The sequence below is a fragment of the Lytechinus variegatus genome, chromosome 4 (genome assembly GCF_018143015.1).
Source record: "Lytechinus variegatus isolate NC3 chromosome 4, Lvar_3.0, whole genome shotgun sequence".
In the NCBI taxonomy this organism is placed as follows: domain Eukaryota; kingdom Metazoa; phylum Echinodermata; class Echinoidea; order Temnopleuroida; family Toxopneustidae; genus Lytechinus; species Lytechinus variegatus.
Genome location: NC_054743.1, coordinates 37,123,167 through 37,138,631, shown reverse-complemented (window position 1 = coordinate 37,138,631; position 15,465 = coordinate 37,123,167). Strand labels below are relative to the sequence as shown.

Sequence of the window (15,465 nt, the reverse complement as noted above, 5' to 3'; positions counted from 1 at the left end):
CACTAAATAATTATTTTCGAACACAATTTTTTCTGGGCTTCATTTTTTTAACATATCACAGACACAGGTGACAAGTGTGACCTTCTAGCACAGATTTTTTTTTAAAAGTCAAACCAATGTTACCCAATCTTTTTAGTACTATTCCCTACATAAAAGGATATTACCTCATAATTATTTGAACCAAAAATATGATCCATTAATAAAATCACAGATTCATTCACATCGTGTAATCTTTTACTTTTTTAAATATGTTTTGATTTGGAAAGTGGAAACGAGTTATGACCATTTCATGGCCTTATAAACACTCGCATTGCTATTTGGGTGGATCCCATGCAAAACATATGTATACATATATATATATATATATATATATATATATATATATATATATATATATATATATATATATATATATATATATATATATATATATATATATACATAAAAATAAGTATAATGTAATTGTGTAAGGGTAGTCACGTAGGATCTTCCGTCGCATTGGAAATGTCATGCAAAAGGTAGACAGAATAAAATGGCGTCTAGCAGGACGTAGCCGGGGGGCAAACACCCTTTTAATCAGAGGGAACATTCCTCTTGACGATATATTGTTTTATCCTTAGAGAACAGATAGACAGAGCTCCAATAAAGTGAAAAGGGAGGAAGATAATCATACTACACTGTGTTTCTACTCTGCAATCCTGTTTTTTTTCTCCGCGTATCCATGGTTTCAGTACGGCCTTTGATTGAGCATGCGAATAGAGAAAAGGAGGCTAAAGAAATAGTTTACTTGTCAAATCAATTAAAATAGCTTTCAAATCCATCTTTCACTGCACAATGAACATCATAATTTACACACATGTTTTATCAGTCATGTATACTCACGACCAAAATAATGTGAATTATTTGACATAAAGTGACTGGTTGTCCTTTAATAATCACCATGTTTTATATCCTTCTTATCAGAGATCCATATCGCTATGTATTTTTATTAGGGTAGATAATTTTCTTTTGTTCATGGGTAGGGTACATTTATTGTTGCCTCACCCTTTAATAAAAAATATATTCGTTGCTCTGAAACCCATGTTGAATGAAATTTATGGATCTTTTCTCAAAATTGTATAAGACATGGTAACTTTGAAAGGAAAACCGGCCACAATACTTTATTAATGACCACTCGCACATCGGTCACATCAAGTGACATTACGCGTTATGATTGAAAGGAATAATACTTTGTCACGTGTGAGTTTTCAGCCAATCACTGAAGAGGATCTGCGTCTTCGAAACCTGAACGTCCGTTCTAGATTGACTCAATTACAAGTAATGACCGGAACTCCAATTGAACTTGATCGTCTTAACTATAAATTTGAAACCTAATTAGAGATTGCTTTAGAAAACTGAGTTCTGTTATTATTGAAAAGAGAACAACAAATTTCAAGAAAATCTGTATTCAAGGGGAAATTACTTACTCGATCTGCGAATGAAACTGAAAATAATCAATGCCCTTTTCAGTGTGTTCCAGTTTTCATAATTCCATTTCGAACTTAAGGCACCCTTACCGTAATGCATTTTCATATTCATTCATTGAAAAGAGAGACAATTCTTATTAGGAAATGGGGAATACTTCCGGATTATGAAATCCCCTTGTGTATTTTCCTACATTTTTATGATAAAATTGGGGCAAACTAAATTTGAAAAACATGTTCTATTAAGCCTGATGGATTTATACGAAGAGGATGCTTGTAACTGCTCCCTGGATACGTCTTTTAGACTCATATTTCTTTGTATTAAAAGAAACTGTATTAGGGGGATTCCAAATGTAGGCGAACAATATATAAAACATAAGTGTGGGTATATACATACATATATATTGATAGACCTTTGCAATTTTGAACTTCAGTGGATTCATGTTTCTGACAAATAAAACGAATTTAAAAAGGGGGCACATTATATTTATATATGTGTGTGTAAAATGTGCCTATTGAATAATTCGTTTATTTGTCAGAAACATAAATCAACATATGTTAAAAATTGCAAAGGTTCATCAAGATGAGCATTTTGTTGTTTCACTGCATGATTTCCTTATCAAAGATCTCAAACCATCATTAAAATTGCACATGTTGTACTGAAGACAAAACAAAATATATTTAAATGCAAGTCATGAAGGGTTTATGAGTATTTTCCCTAAATATACTATTAATGAGACAATATTTCCATATTCTAAAAGCCATGTGATATTTTGTCTACTATGATAAAGAGGGGAAATGACCTCCGGACAGAATGTAACGTGAGTAATCTTCACGTGAATTTAATGTTTCTCGCGGTTTAATTCAATTTAATTTAGCTTCGTTCAACATGTTCAGTTAAAAAAAGAAGAAGAAGAAAACGCAATCAAACCATGAAGACTCTAGAGTCAGGTGACTTCAGTGATCATGTGATCTGCGAAAAGCCTTTTTAGTCATTATGACCTCAATCCAAAAGTACATCCATCATGATTTAATGGATGACCCCCATCAGTCAACTGAAACATCTGACTAAATAAAGACAGATGGTTCTAAAAAGTTGTTATAATAAAATCTAAAACTGTGCCATCTCTAAGATCAATGCCGAGTAGTCGAGATCCTGTCAAGAAGTCGTCCAATTATCTTGGGATTTTGTCAGTCGATGGAGTAATGAAAACTGTTAATGCGATCTAAATAAATTGGATGGTAGATGACAGGAAGTAGTCATGTCTTCGTGGTAAGTGCCGTTGGGAGCAAAACATGCAAAGGCGTGTTTATTCGGCGATCCGTGGTAGAATGGGAAATGTTTCAACTGATTTCTTCTCAGAAATATAATTTCATATTTTTAACCTCATAAAATGCATTTTGTCTGATTCTTAGTAAGTAAATCACCATGCTTACCAGTATTATGATAATCACTCGAAATTCGAAAAGAAAGAATATCGCATTGTTTTTTAGAACATAAAGATTAGGCTCTACTATTGTATAAAGTCTGAATCCATTGTCAGATAAAAACATAAAGAGGTTGTCATTACGAACATATGTTAAAGGTACATTATTGGTTGGACGAATTTTTCAGAAAAAGGTGTCACATTTAAAAGGTGAGGTGCCAGACAAAAGTTACTTTAAAATTGTGGTTTTATTTTCTCTTCGGTAGAAAATGATGTCATCATGCATTATGAATTTTTAGGGGCATCGAAGTAATTTAAAAAACTTATTAATAATTCATTTTCAATATTGCTCAGATATACTGTATTTTTCATATTTGTGTATAGGGCGATTCCATGCTAGAAAAAATATATTTCAACCTGCAGTCAAAACGAACGACGAACTTCAATTTGCTTGGTGGTAATATTAAAGTACTACTGGGTAGACTGTAAAAAACTGACAATCAACAAAAATATGTTGTCCATAGGTGAATTAGAGCTTAAAATGTTGTGTGTCGTACGGGACATTTCTGCGTCCCGTAAGAAACACAACATTTTCACCTATAATTTACACATGTTTTTTTTTTGTAGGTTATTAGTTTTTCACATGACTACCCACTATAGCTTTATCATTGATAAAAAAGAATATTTTCCTTCTCAAGCATTCGGCTAGGAAACTAGAAATTGTTGTCAAAATGCCCCGTACCGACACGAATGGAATCGCACTGTATACAGCCATTGGAAACCAAATTTGTTTGTATGCATACATTGGCCAATAAAATAATCTTGAATAATGACAATTTAGAATGCTATTAGACAGGGTCATTTTAAATATTTGTTAATGAAATATGATAACTATAGCATTATGATTTATCATTATTGTGCACGATTTGAAGAGAGATGTGGGTAAAATGCCTCCCTTAACGGCATTAGACCCGTGTTGCGCATCGAACCCGGATCTTTCATTCTCAAGTCAGATGCGTTAGACCACTCAGGCAAACACACACTCATTCTCGCACACACCCACCCACACCATCACCCACACACCTTCCCACATCCACCCATATCCTCACACCCAGAAACTCTTTTTTTAAAAATATCTCTGCATTTCAGTTCTTACCTTCTCTGTACTCACTCGCTTTTAATATAGCTCTCTTTATCGTATTATTCCATGAGGTGCTTACCCTTTCCTTTTATACCTCTTCTTCTTTATCACTATCTCCCTTGCCTCATATTCATAACCACCTTAGTCGTTTATCCACTTAGGCAAAACATGATCTCTTGTAAAAGGTTTTCGACGAGTTGTCTGTGTTAATTGGAATACATAATCATATCTGATTCCAAGTAGCGTACTAATAGAATAAAGAACCCATGAAACGCATGCAAAGCATGGCGAAATTATAAACAACTCTTCTTTCTTATTAAGGTCAGATGTTATATATAGCTTATGTTTCCAAAGCAATTAATTCCAGGAAAGAGAAGATAAAATATTCATTTTGAACGAGGGCTCCTCTTAGGGCAGTATAGTCTAAAAGAAAATTCATAAATGTCGCATCAAAAGAGAATGATATCATTATTAGGTGGGTGGTTGAAACTGATTCCGTGAAAGAGGGAAAGGGTTAGCCAAACTTCATGGTAAATCTATTTCTTTTGAGTAGATGTCCAGATTTTATTTTTCTGCATCTATTCAAAGAGATAACCGTCTTTCCCATCATCATTGTTCCTATGGAACCCTTTTCAAATATTTAGTGTTCTTTTGAGGGCCAGGACAATGACGCCAATCTTCCAAGAATCGTAGAAAGTGTAATTATGGAAGGCAACACCGAGTCATTTTTTACAGTCGAACGAACGAAACCGATTCTAAACCGATTGATGCTCCGCCGTATGGTAAACAACGCAATAGCTATAATCGGTCGAGAGTCGGATTCGTTTGTATGACTGGAGCACTAATCACGAATAGAATATATATTTGCTCATCGATCAATTGTGTAAATCCTATCGTTTACAATACATGAAGTTAGCGCAATAACATGAATTAATTTAACGGAGAAGCATTAATCTGGTAATGGCTCCATTTAATTAATGCCTCCTCAGTGAACGAATTAATTGATTTGCGGTCACGATTCGAGGTAATATTTACTTTGTCGCATGTTCGAAATGCAATGCTGATGGAACGGACAAAGAATCAGGGGAAAAAACACTATAGCAAAATGGATCAAGAAAGGTTGAAGGAATTATCAACCGAGCTTAATTGATATCTCGTGCTTTATTAAAACGCTTTGGCAGCGTGTTCGGCTTCGTGTCACAAAAGGAAATTGTGAAAAAAAATGCGTATTTTTCTTGGAAAAGCATAATGTATTATTGCAGATTACGAGAAGGTGGGGGGGGGGGCAGGGGGAATTTCGAATGTTAATGAAATATTATCAGTTCCTAACTGAATGTGTTCAGTCTTTTTTTAATATAGATTTCTAGGTATCTATCTACAATACATAGAGATTCGTGACAGTTCTGAATTATTTGGAGGGAAAACAAATCGCAAGTCATCAAAAATGGTACACTTTCATTTTAGATGTTTCAACCGAATTTCACCAAAATAAAAAAGGATGAAAAAGAATAATAAATAAACTGCAATATTTGGTAATTGCATATGTGGTAATTCTTATTTAATATAGATGTAATTTAAATATTTCATCCGTTATGCATTGCGTTGTGTACATGCGAAAGGCGCTATACATCACGTGTTATAGAAAAGCAACGATTTTTTTATATTAAAGTTAGACGCAACCTAATACCTTTTGGCGCTCTGATTTATCCGATGTGCAGATATAATCCTAAGCTAAACTTCATGAAAATAAGTATATAAAGTGAGTTTCCTGATCTGTTCGTCGGATATCTTCAGTCTGTTAAAGAGAGAGCATTGGCGTGGCGTTGTCACGGCAGGATACAACGAACAAGAGGTATTCATCTATGTTGGGGCAATAGGGTAGGGCATTGACTAAATAGATGAGTCGGAAAGGGGACATGGGAGCCAGGGGAATGTGGACATTGTACAGAGGATATTTTCGTCTTCTTCTTATGTTTCACTCCCATAATCTGGTTTCATTCTATCGGAATGTTCACTGCTTCTTTCCCTGCTCTCCACCAGTGCCTGAATACCCCCTTTTGCCCACTTTTGCACCAATAAAGTCGAGAGAAAACATTGAAGACTCTGCTTGATGACTCTGATTAAGAACGACGTGTAAAATAAAGGATTTAAACTCGGCACGTGATGTATCTCCACAAGGCATTTATCGCGCAGAACTTGTCACCTCGCGCAGGAAGTGCCATGCAACTGGGCTGTAATTGCTCAAATCTGACGGTGGATAAGGAAATGACCTTTTCACTCTGCAATTCAAATTCAAAAGTAGAGGGAATGTTCTTAAGAATCGAAAAAAAATGCTCAGTACATAGGGGGAATGTTTCTTTTTTTTTGGATAGGCACATGAGTAATTAACAAAAAGAAATTAACAAGATGCCCATTTTATTCCTCTTTCAAAAATAGTTATAAAATATACCCTACTGATGCCTACGAATAAATCTGAAAAAATGTGAGGAAATTGCCTTTTCACCCACCCTAATATTCAGAGGTATACAGTACATGTACCTTCTCTCTATCTCTCTTCTATTGTTTCCGGAGCCCAACCTTAGAAAGGCCATCGGCCTGTGCTGGCTCCACATATCACTCATATTCTCTCCTGTTTATGTATTTAATTTTTTTTGTATCTTTATATGAAACAATGTATTTTTTCTATTTGAAATGAATAAATGAAATGGAATGAAAAATACAGTGATCTAAAGTAAGAGAGTAAAGGTCAAATAAGCATCATTTCAATCTTTGCCTTGTTTGTCCATCATAGATTAATAAGACTGAAAAAAAATAGTAAATATCGTCTGAATTTTTTTTGCATTTTATCCCTATGATAATAGTAATGCAATATTCATTCATATTCTATTCTTCAAAATATACATCAGAAATAGCGATTCTCCGAAAAAAAAATTAATTTTCCCAATTGATCGTGGGACCGGCACCAACTGAACAGCGCCAGTCCGAAGTTGCTCTCTCCCTTAATAATCGTTGAACGTCAAACAGGATAGCAGCAACTCCCATCTTGCAACGTCTTTGCTCTGAGGCGGCCTGGGCTTTAACTCCGAACGCTCAACCAACTGAACCAACACACCGCTTAAAGAAAAAAAAAATCAGCTCCCGCCCGATGAGGGACTCGAACCCGCGACCCTCAGATTAAAAGTCTGATGCTCTACCGACTGAGCTAACCGGGCTTTGGCTATACATATTTATAAGAATATCATTTTCTAAGACTCTTGCCGTTGAAAATTAGGTAATTCATAATTACAAAGTACTTTCTTGTGTCTTGGACAGACGTGATGCCTCCAGTTTGTACGGTAAAATGCGTTGTATGAAGAAGGGTGAGGAGCGTATGTGTGCGTGGGAGTGTGCATGTGAGTGTGTAGAGTGAGGGGAGGTGGATATGAGTTTCATGTTTGAACAGAAATAAGCCTTCGAGATCTTTTAAATCATCTTCTTGCATAAGCATGCTATGACGTATAACTGAATTGGTTCATTTTTTTTACCAGTGGAGACACTAGGATTTTTAACGTATAGGGGGGGGGGATTTTTCGGGGAGCAAAGGTGGACACCCTTTTTGGCCCGTTCTTCAAAATCTAGCTGGAAGCGCGAGATAAGATTTCTATTACAGACACTACTGACTTGAAAAGCGACCTGTGTTTTCAATGACATGTAAAGGTGATATCTCAGGAAATAAAAAATGAGAGCGCGAAGCGCGATCTGAAAATTTTAACATCCTATGAAGATAAGTGGACGTTCTAAGCATTTTTTGAAACTATTTTACATGATAGGTTGCCTAACTATAACAAATTGATGAGAACGAGCTGCGCGAGCGAAAATTAGCTGATTTTCAGCATTTTGTCGTAATTATGAACATGCATCATGCGTATATCCCTAAAACGAATAATGACAATTCGAATTGCGAGAAGAATAATTTATGCAAATTGACTTGAACGCTGGATTCTTTTAAACCCTATGTTATCATATTGAATCTATTGAAAGCCACTGATAGCGCGAATCGCAAACTAAATTTTAGCTTTATATAATGACCTGAAATAATTATTTTAGCAATTTTTGGAAGCTAACGTGGAATGGGTGAGAATTTTTTTTTTGATTTTCAGAGTGAAAAATGCTGTTTTTTTAGCAATTTACTGCTTAAGTAGGATTTTTATGTCAGTATTTAACCATACATGTTTTTTTAAGTTTCCATTTTTTGAGGGGGAGGTGTGCCTGACTGGGGACAAAATACTCCCCCTGTGTCCCTCCCGCCCCCCCCCCTTTAGTGCCACCACTGGGTTTTACCTGCGAAAAAAATGTTTCCTCCATCATGTCGATTAAAAATCTGGCATTTCAAGAGATTATCCGCACTTTTAAAACACCCGTCTTTTTATTTTTATTTATCGTCCTCATTTTCAACGCATGAGTGACTTTTAATGAACCGAGATAATTTGATGGGACTGTATTTAAGTGTACACGAAAGCTGTTTTATTATTTTGTCAAAGGCATCTAACTCTTCGGTAAATGTACAGTTATTCATCAGCATTTTTGCTATACATGCGCCCGATACGCGTTAGAACTCTACATAAACCATAGACTCAACCGCGGGTTTTCAAAACCACCTTTGTGAATTCGGGCCTATATCTGTGCATTTAACAAACACGCTACCGATGAAAAATATCATATCATTGCAATCACCTGTCAAACTCATCACGAGTAAAGGAACAATTATTATGATCTTAGTCTTGCACGTTGTGGAAAGAGAATTAAGATGATGATTATTAGCTATCGGTATCTGAGCATGAAATGCGTAAGGAAGATGGTCTTGGGGATCCAAGATGATTTTTAAAGCCACTTTCCAGGTAAACATGAAATGGGGTATTACAGATGATTTGTGTAATTTCCTTTGATAGACATGATAGAAAACCTGGATACACTCATTCTCGCACACCATTTAATCACGTTCTAATAGGATGGGGGTCGGGTGTCCGGACACTTTAAATTTTTGAAGCCTTCTTTTTGTCTTAAGATTACGCTAAAAATATGAATTCAATAGTTGTAATCATCTTCTATTTTGTTCTCTATAACATTTTGTACTAAAAATTAATGAATTTTTTTTTCCGAATGACTTTCTAAAATTTATCGTCCGGACACACAACAACTGGGTATACAGTGTGGAGGTCTTAGTATATGATTTCGTCTCCTCAAGCAACAATATGTTATTTCTTCTAAATGCTTTAAAGTTACTCGAGGATTCCTGTGACTCGGTTGAAATCAGTATGGGAAATAGGCATATAAACCATTAATTCGTAGTTTGATCATTATTTCTAGTACAGAAGTCTATACGTTCCACCCCAACATATTGCCTTCTTCATTCTAACCTTGTTATATTTTGCTAGATCGATTTCTTGATTGATGTATTTATTTATTTATACATTTAGTTATTTATTTATTCATTTAGTTATTACACATATTTAAAAACAGTAGCCCATTTAAGAGGAATGCGATCCAGAAGTATCAAATAAGAAGATGATAAAATCAGTATTCTTAACAGTAAATCAATATAAAGTAACATACGTGGATCGGAATTTCCATACCGAACTTGCTCAACAGGCTGAGGAAGACGTCGGAAAAAAGAAAGGAATGAAAAACAGTCTATTTTAATTTTACATTATGAAAAAAAAAATTGGAAGTGGTAGCGAAACGAATGACGCATTTTCTTGTTAGCGTGGTCAGTAATTCTTTTCGTATCATCGATGCTCCTCTTTAAGACAAAGACGTAAAGGTCGAACAATTTATCTGAAATTTATACCTACTGAGCGGAAACTCAATGAAAAGATTGAAAAGGCATTTTTTTTATTTCCTTTCGAGTTCGTCCAAGAAAACCGAGATAATCATCGCATAGATCCATTCATCGAAGGTCGAAATCATACCGACCTAGGGGCTTAAAATATATCACTTTCGCCCTTGTCGTCATCGTTCTGAGCCATCATTACGTGGATGACATCGACCAGAGGGAGGAATATGAGAAGAGTGACAACGAATAACCTAAGGGCGTGATTATAGTCTCAGAGGTTGCCATCAAAGCTGTTGAAAAATAACAATCAATTACAGATGAAGGGACTCTCCTTCTCTCTGATTTGACTTGACAGAGTCATACTTGTCAATTTAAGTCTCTGATGGTGACCTTCAAATATCATGAATATAGCAAAAAGGAAAAACAATGGCAAAGGCGATCGCGCCTTGCTATTCAAAACCGAAACATGATATGATAGGTCGGCGGCAATGATGATATTGCTATTCGGAGACCCGGGTCGACTTCCAGCTGGTGCGTATGTATCCTCATGATGAGGTCAATTGGGGAGGTTTTTAAATCTTCGTTTGTTTGGGTTTTTTTATTTTGTTGCTTTCTTACAAACAGCCACAATTTCTTAGCAATCGGGTAAAAAAAAGGTCTCAAGTGATCACCCCTTCAGATCAGACCCCTGCTTCCAATCAGATAAGAAAAGGCAAACAATTAACCTTTTTTAATTCAAATATATATATATATATATATATATATATATATATATGTCATATTTTGTCTTTGAAATTGAAATGATAGTAACAGAGTTTGATTTTTTTTACATTATTAACCGGCTAGTGATTGGATTGGTAAATTGGCAACTACACTCTAAAAAATGAAGTGCTAATTTAGCTCTCAAAGAGCGTGTATAGTGACTGCACTTCGGAGTGCTGATTTGTCTAGTTCAAATTTGAACTAGACAAATCAGCACTCCGAAGTGCAGTCACTATACACGCTCTTTAAGAGCTAAATTAGCACTTCATTTTTTAGAGTGAACTGCCAACTTGTCCACTCAACACATGGTCTACTTTCATACAGTCTAATGCCATTCCGTCCATCGACATTTCGTCTAATCACCATTTCTTATATGACCATTTTGTATAATAACCAGTTGGTCTATAAATATCCATTTCATTTGTATTCATTTTACACAATCAACACGTAGTCCAATTAGACCAAATTGTATGTGGACTAAATGGCTATTGGATCAACTGGTTATTAGGCGAAATGGTGAGTGACCGAATTGGCAATTAGACCATGTGGATAGTGGACGAACTGATGGTAAACCAAATGATAGTAGACGAGTTGGCAATTGGACGAACTGGCATTAGACCAAATGAAAATAAACCATTGGATTTATGTTGAGTGTACACTATACACAAACAAATCAAGCCCTGTGATATATCTTGATATATGTCTTGATATCTTCATAAGATGTGAAGATAGTGCACCATACTGTCACGTCCTTTGTAGACACATCACAAAAATTATAATAAAACCGGTTTCAGGACACGCCCCCATTTGGTTTAATAATAATAATGCTCAATTCTTGTATAGCGCATCACACATAGCATAGCATGTCCCTATGCGCTTAGAGAAGAAATAGTGAAAGGTATATAAGAATAAAGTAATCGAGATATTTAGATTGGACCATTAGTTCAAAGTTAGTTTTTTATGCATTGAAAAGATATGTCTTGAGGGATCTCCTGAATGTACATAAATCACTTTGATATCTCATTGAATTCGGTAAAGCATTCCAGAGGACAGCAGAGGCATAAGTAAAAGCACGCTCACCATATGACTTTGTAAAGACAGAGGGAACAACAAATAATGCTTTTGAGCTTGATCTAAGATTTCGGGATGGCTGGTAATATGAAACTAAATCGAGTAAATAGGACGGGGCAATTTTATAAAAACAGTTGTGTGCAAAAACTAGAAGTTTGAATACAATCCGGGAACGGACAGGGAGCCAATGTAATTCTCTGAGAACTGGAGTAATTGCTTCATACTTGCGTGTTCGTGTTACTAATCTCGCAGCTGAATTTTGAATGGTTTGCAGTTTTTTAATTTGTTTAATAGGTAATCCTGAAAGGAGACTATTGCAGAAATCAATGTGACATAAAACAAAAGCATGTACCAATTTTTCAGTGGTGGGTTTATCCAAGAATTCACGAAGTTTACCAATTTTGTATAAGGCATATGATGCAGAGCGACATTTTTGCGATATAAATTCATCGAATGTCAATTTATCATCAAATATAACTCCTAGATTTCTACAAGAAGTACTTGCGCGTATGTCCATTCCACCAAGTTTTAACATCTGGATTGATTCTGTTTCTCGGAAACGTGAGGAAATGTGTAAAAACTCTGTTTTTTCACCGTTTAGTTTGAGGCTATTGATCTGTGACCATTCTTTAATCTCTTGAATACATTGTGTAATTTCAGCAGTGGGGTCAGAATCCTTAAACTTTTTAAGGGTAACATACAGTTGTGTGTCATCCGCATAAAACATTTTTTGTATTTTGAACTTATCAATGATTGACTCAAGTGGGGAAGTGTACAGTGTAAATAAGATCGGCCCCAGTACAGATCCCTGAGGAACACCTTGAGTTAAAGAGTGGAAAGTTGATTTCTCACTTCCAATGACGACACGATGGCTTCGACCTAAAAGATATGAATGAAACCATCGTAGAGCCAGATCACGTATCCCAAATATATACTCTAAACGTTTCAGGAGAATGTCGTGTTTAATGGTGTCAAAAGCTGACGAAAAGTCTAGTAATATAAGAATAACTTCTTCACCTCTGTCTAATGATATCAAAATATCGTTTGTTACCCTAAGAAGAGCCGTTTCTACACCATAGTATTGGCGATAACCTGACTGAAATTTGGCATGTAAATCATATTCGTTAAGATAAGCTTGTAATTGAGAAGCAGCTAATTTTTCCAAGATCTTGGCAAAGAATCTTAGATTTGAAATAGGGCGGTAGTTTTTAAGCTCTTCCTTGTTCAGAGAATTTCCTTTTAATTTGGGAATGATGTTAGCACACTTAAATTTACTAGGGAAGCAACCAGATATAAATGATTCATTAATGATTTCTGTCATTATAGGAACAAGCTCAGGTAGTAATTGCTTAAGAAATGATGTTGGAATGGGGTCAAGATCACAAGTTGATGTAGAGGACTGCATGATTACCCTACGTACTTCTTCATCTGACACTGTTTTGAAGTGTGTAAATGATGACTTGCAGTTGGAAAGCTCCTCACAGATGCCACTCGGCGAAGATGTAGCCAAAGATGTAACCTTTAGCTGATCGGTTATGTTTGTTACTTTCTCTTTGAAGAAATCAACGAAACATTCAGCTACTAAGTTACAGTTATTTATACTGGGAATGACTGAAGAAGTGGTAGGCTGCGTTAACCGTTCAATCGTCTTGAATAGTTCACGCGGAGTGCAGTCTTTAAGCTGGTTTCGATGATACAAACTCTTTGCAGATTTCAGCTTGTTGCTGTATTGATGGGCTGTCTTTCGGAAACGCTCCCGATCGATCTCCAAACCACGTGGGAAAGCTTTACGTTCTAATACCCTAAGTTCACGCTTAAGTTCTCGCAGGTCATCACCATACCAAGGAGATTCAGGTCGGCTTGTAATGACGCGTGTAACCACCGGGGCATGCTTATCTAGGAGAGTAGAAAGTGTAGACTCAAACCGGTCAACCTGTCCATCTATGGTGTCCGAGGGGGTAGAGTATAGCTCAGACACAAGAATGTCTTGACGAAATGCCTCAAGATCAATATTTTGGATTTTGCGAGTCCTGATCTGTACCTTTTGGGGCTTTGGTTTACGAATGTTCAAAGAGCAAGTGACGGCTACATGATCGGATGGTAGATAACCTTCTTTTGATACATTACTAATGAAGGCCTCATTTGCTCGTGTAAGAACCAGATCTAATGTGTGTCCATTTGTATGTGTTGGGAAATGGACGTGTTGCTGAAGGTTAAGAGCTGCAATATCATTCAGGAAGTTGACAGAGTTTGAGTCCGAAGCAATATCCACGTGATAATTAAAATCACCAACAATCAGTAACCGATGCGTTGAAGATACAAGCTGCTCCATAAGTGTAGAAAATTCTTGAAGAAAAAGCTGATCAGTAGACTGTCCAGAAGCGGTTCGTTGTGGGCGATACACGACCAGAAGTCGAACCGGAACATGTCCATGAGCAGTAACGAGTACATCCATGTATTCAAACGATGTGAAGATATTGGTTGATTTAAACTCCTTGACTTTGAAGGATTGATGTATGCATACAGCTACACCACCTCCTAGACGACCCTCTCTTGGCTGATGATGTACAATATAGCTCTGGAGGGTGGATGATATCTGTGCTAGTGGGATGTCAAATTGAGCTATCACTTATGGTTTTGAGCTATCAATTATGATTTTACCACTTTGGAACTATCAGTTAAGGTGTTGGAGGTAAGGAAATAATTATAAGTTATTCATCCAACACCAACAACATTCACCATCTTTGAACACAATCATTTCATAGCATAAATTCAGGTTCGTAGCATATCCATCCAGTACTGGAACACTGGAATTATGATCATCGAACAAGCAGGAAACAAATACAAACTTGGCAATGACAATCAAGAAATATAGTCAGGATTGTGGGCGACAATACAGTATTAATTTGATTAACATAAGAGATAAATTTTTATTATCGGTATCACCACACAATTAACGCTGTTCAACATTGCCATAAAACGCGGTTTGCTACTTGGAATTTACAGTAGTTGTTTAAAAGCTTGAGTTTGAACATGTTTAATTTATCGAAGACTATTTATCAATATTTAAAATTGTGTTGTTTAAACTATCAAAAATGGCTGTTAAATTCATTTAGTAAAGTGTTGTATAAAATTTCAAACAGCATTTTACTGTGTATTATCATTTCCATCGTCGTCGTCATCATCCTCATCACTACCAGCATAATCAGCAGAAGCATCAATTGTGTTTTTTATCAATTTAATTCATCATCATCATCATTATCAACACCATCATCACTACACCATCATTATCGTCGACAATGATATCATAATCAACGTGATTTAAGTGAAAAAAAAAGCTTGGTAACTTTCGTAGAGGAGAAGTAAAAGAAGTTCACTGCGTACTCTGCAATCTGAAATCGAATAGTGCTTTTCCTTGGCTATATGTATTTGCTGGAAGATTCAGCTTCATTTAAAGGTCAAGTCCACCTCAGAAAAATGTTGATTTGAATCAATAGAAAAAAATCAGACAAGCACAATGCTGAAGATTTCATCAAAATCGGATGTAAAATAAGAAAGTTATGACATTTCAAATTTTCGCTTGTTTTTAAAAAAATAGTTATATGAACGAGCCAGTTACATCCAAATGAGAGAGTCGATGATGTCACTCACTCACTATTTCTTTTGTTTTTTATTGTTTGAAGTATGCAATATTTCAATTTTTACGAATTTGATGATTAGGACCTCCTTGCCTGAAGCACAAAATGTTAAACTAATGGAATTCCACGTGTTCAGGGAGGAATGAAACTT

General features: G+C 35.8%; 1 non-coding gene across 1 annotated transcript; it reads right to left on the bottom strand.

The window, feature by feature from the left end:
• Positions 1-7,170: 7,170 nt before the first annotated feature.
• Positions 7,171-7,243, bottom strand: TRNAK-UUU. Its single transcript has one exon. It is a non-coding gene; the product is annotated as a tRNA-Lys (tRNA).
• Positions 7,244-15,465: the final 8,222 nt, after the last annotated feature.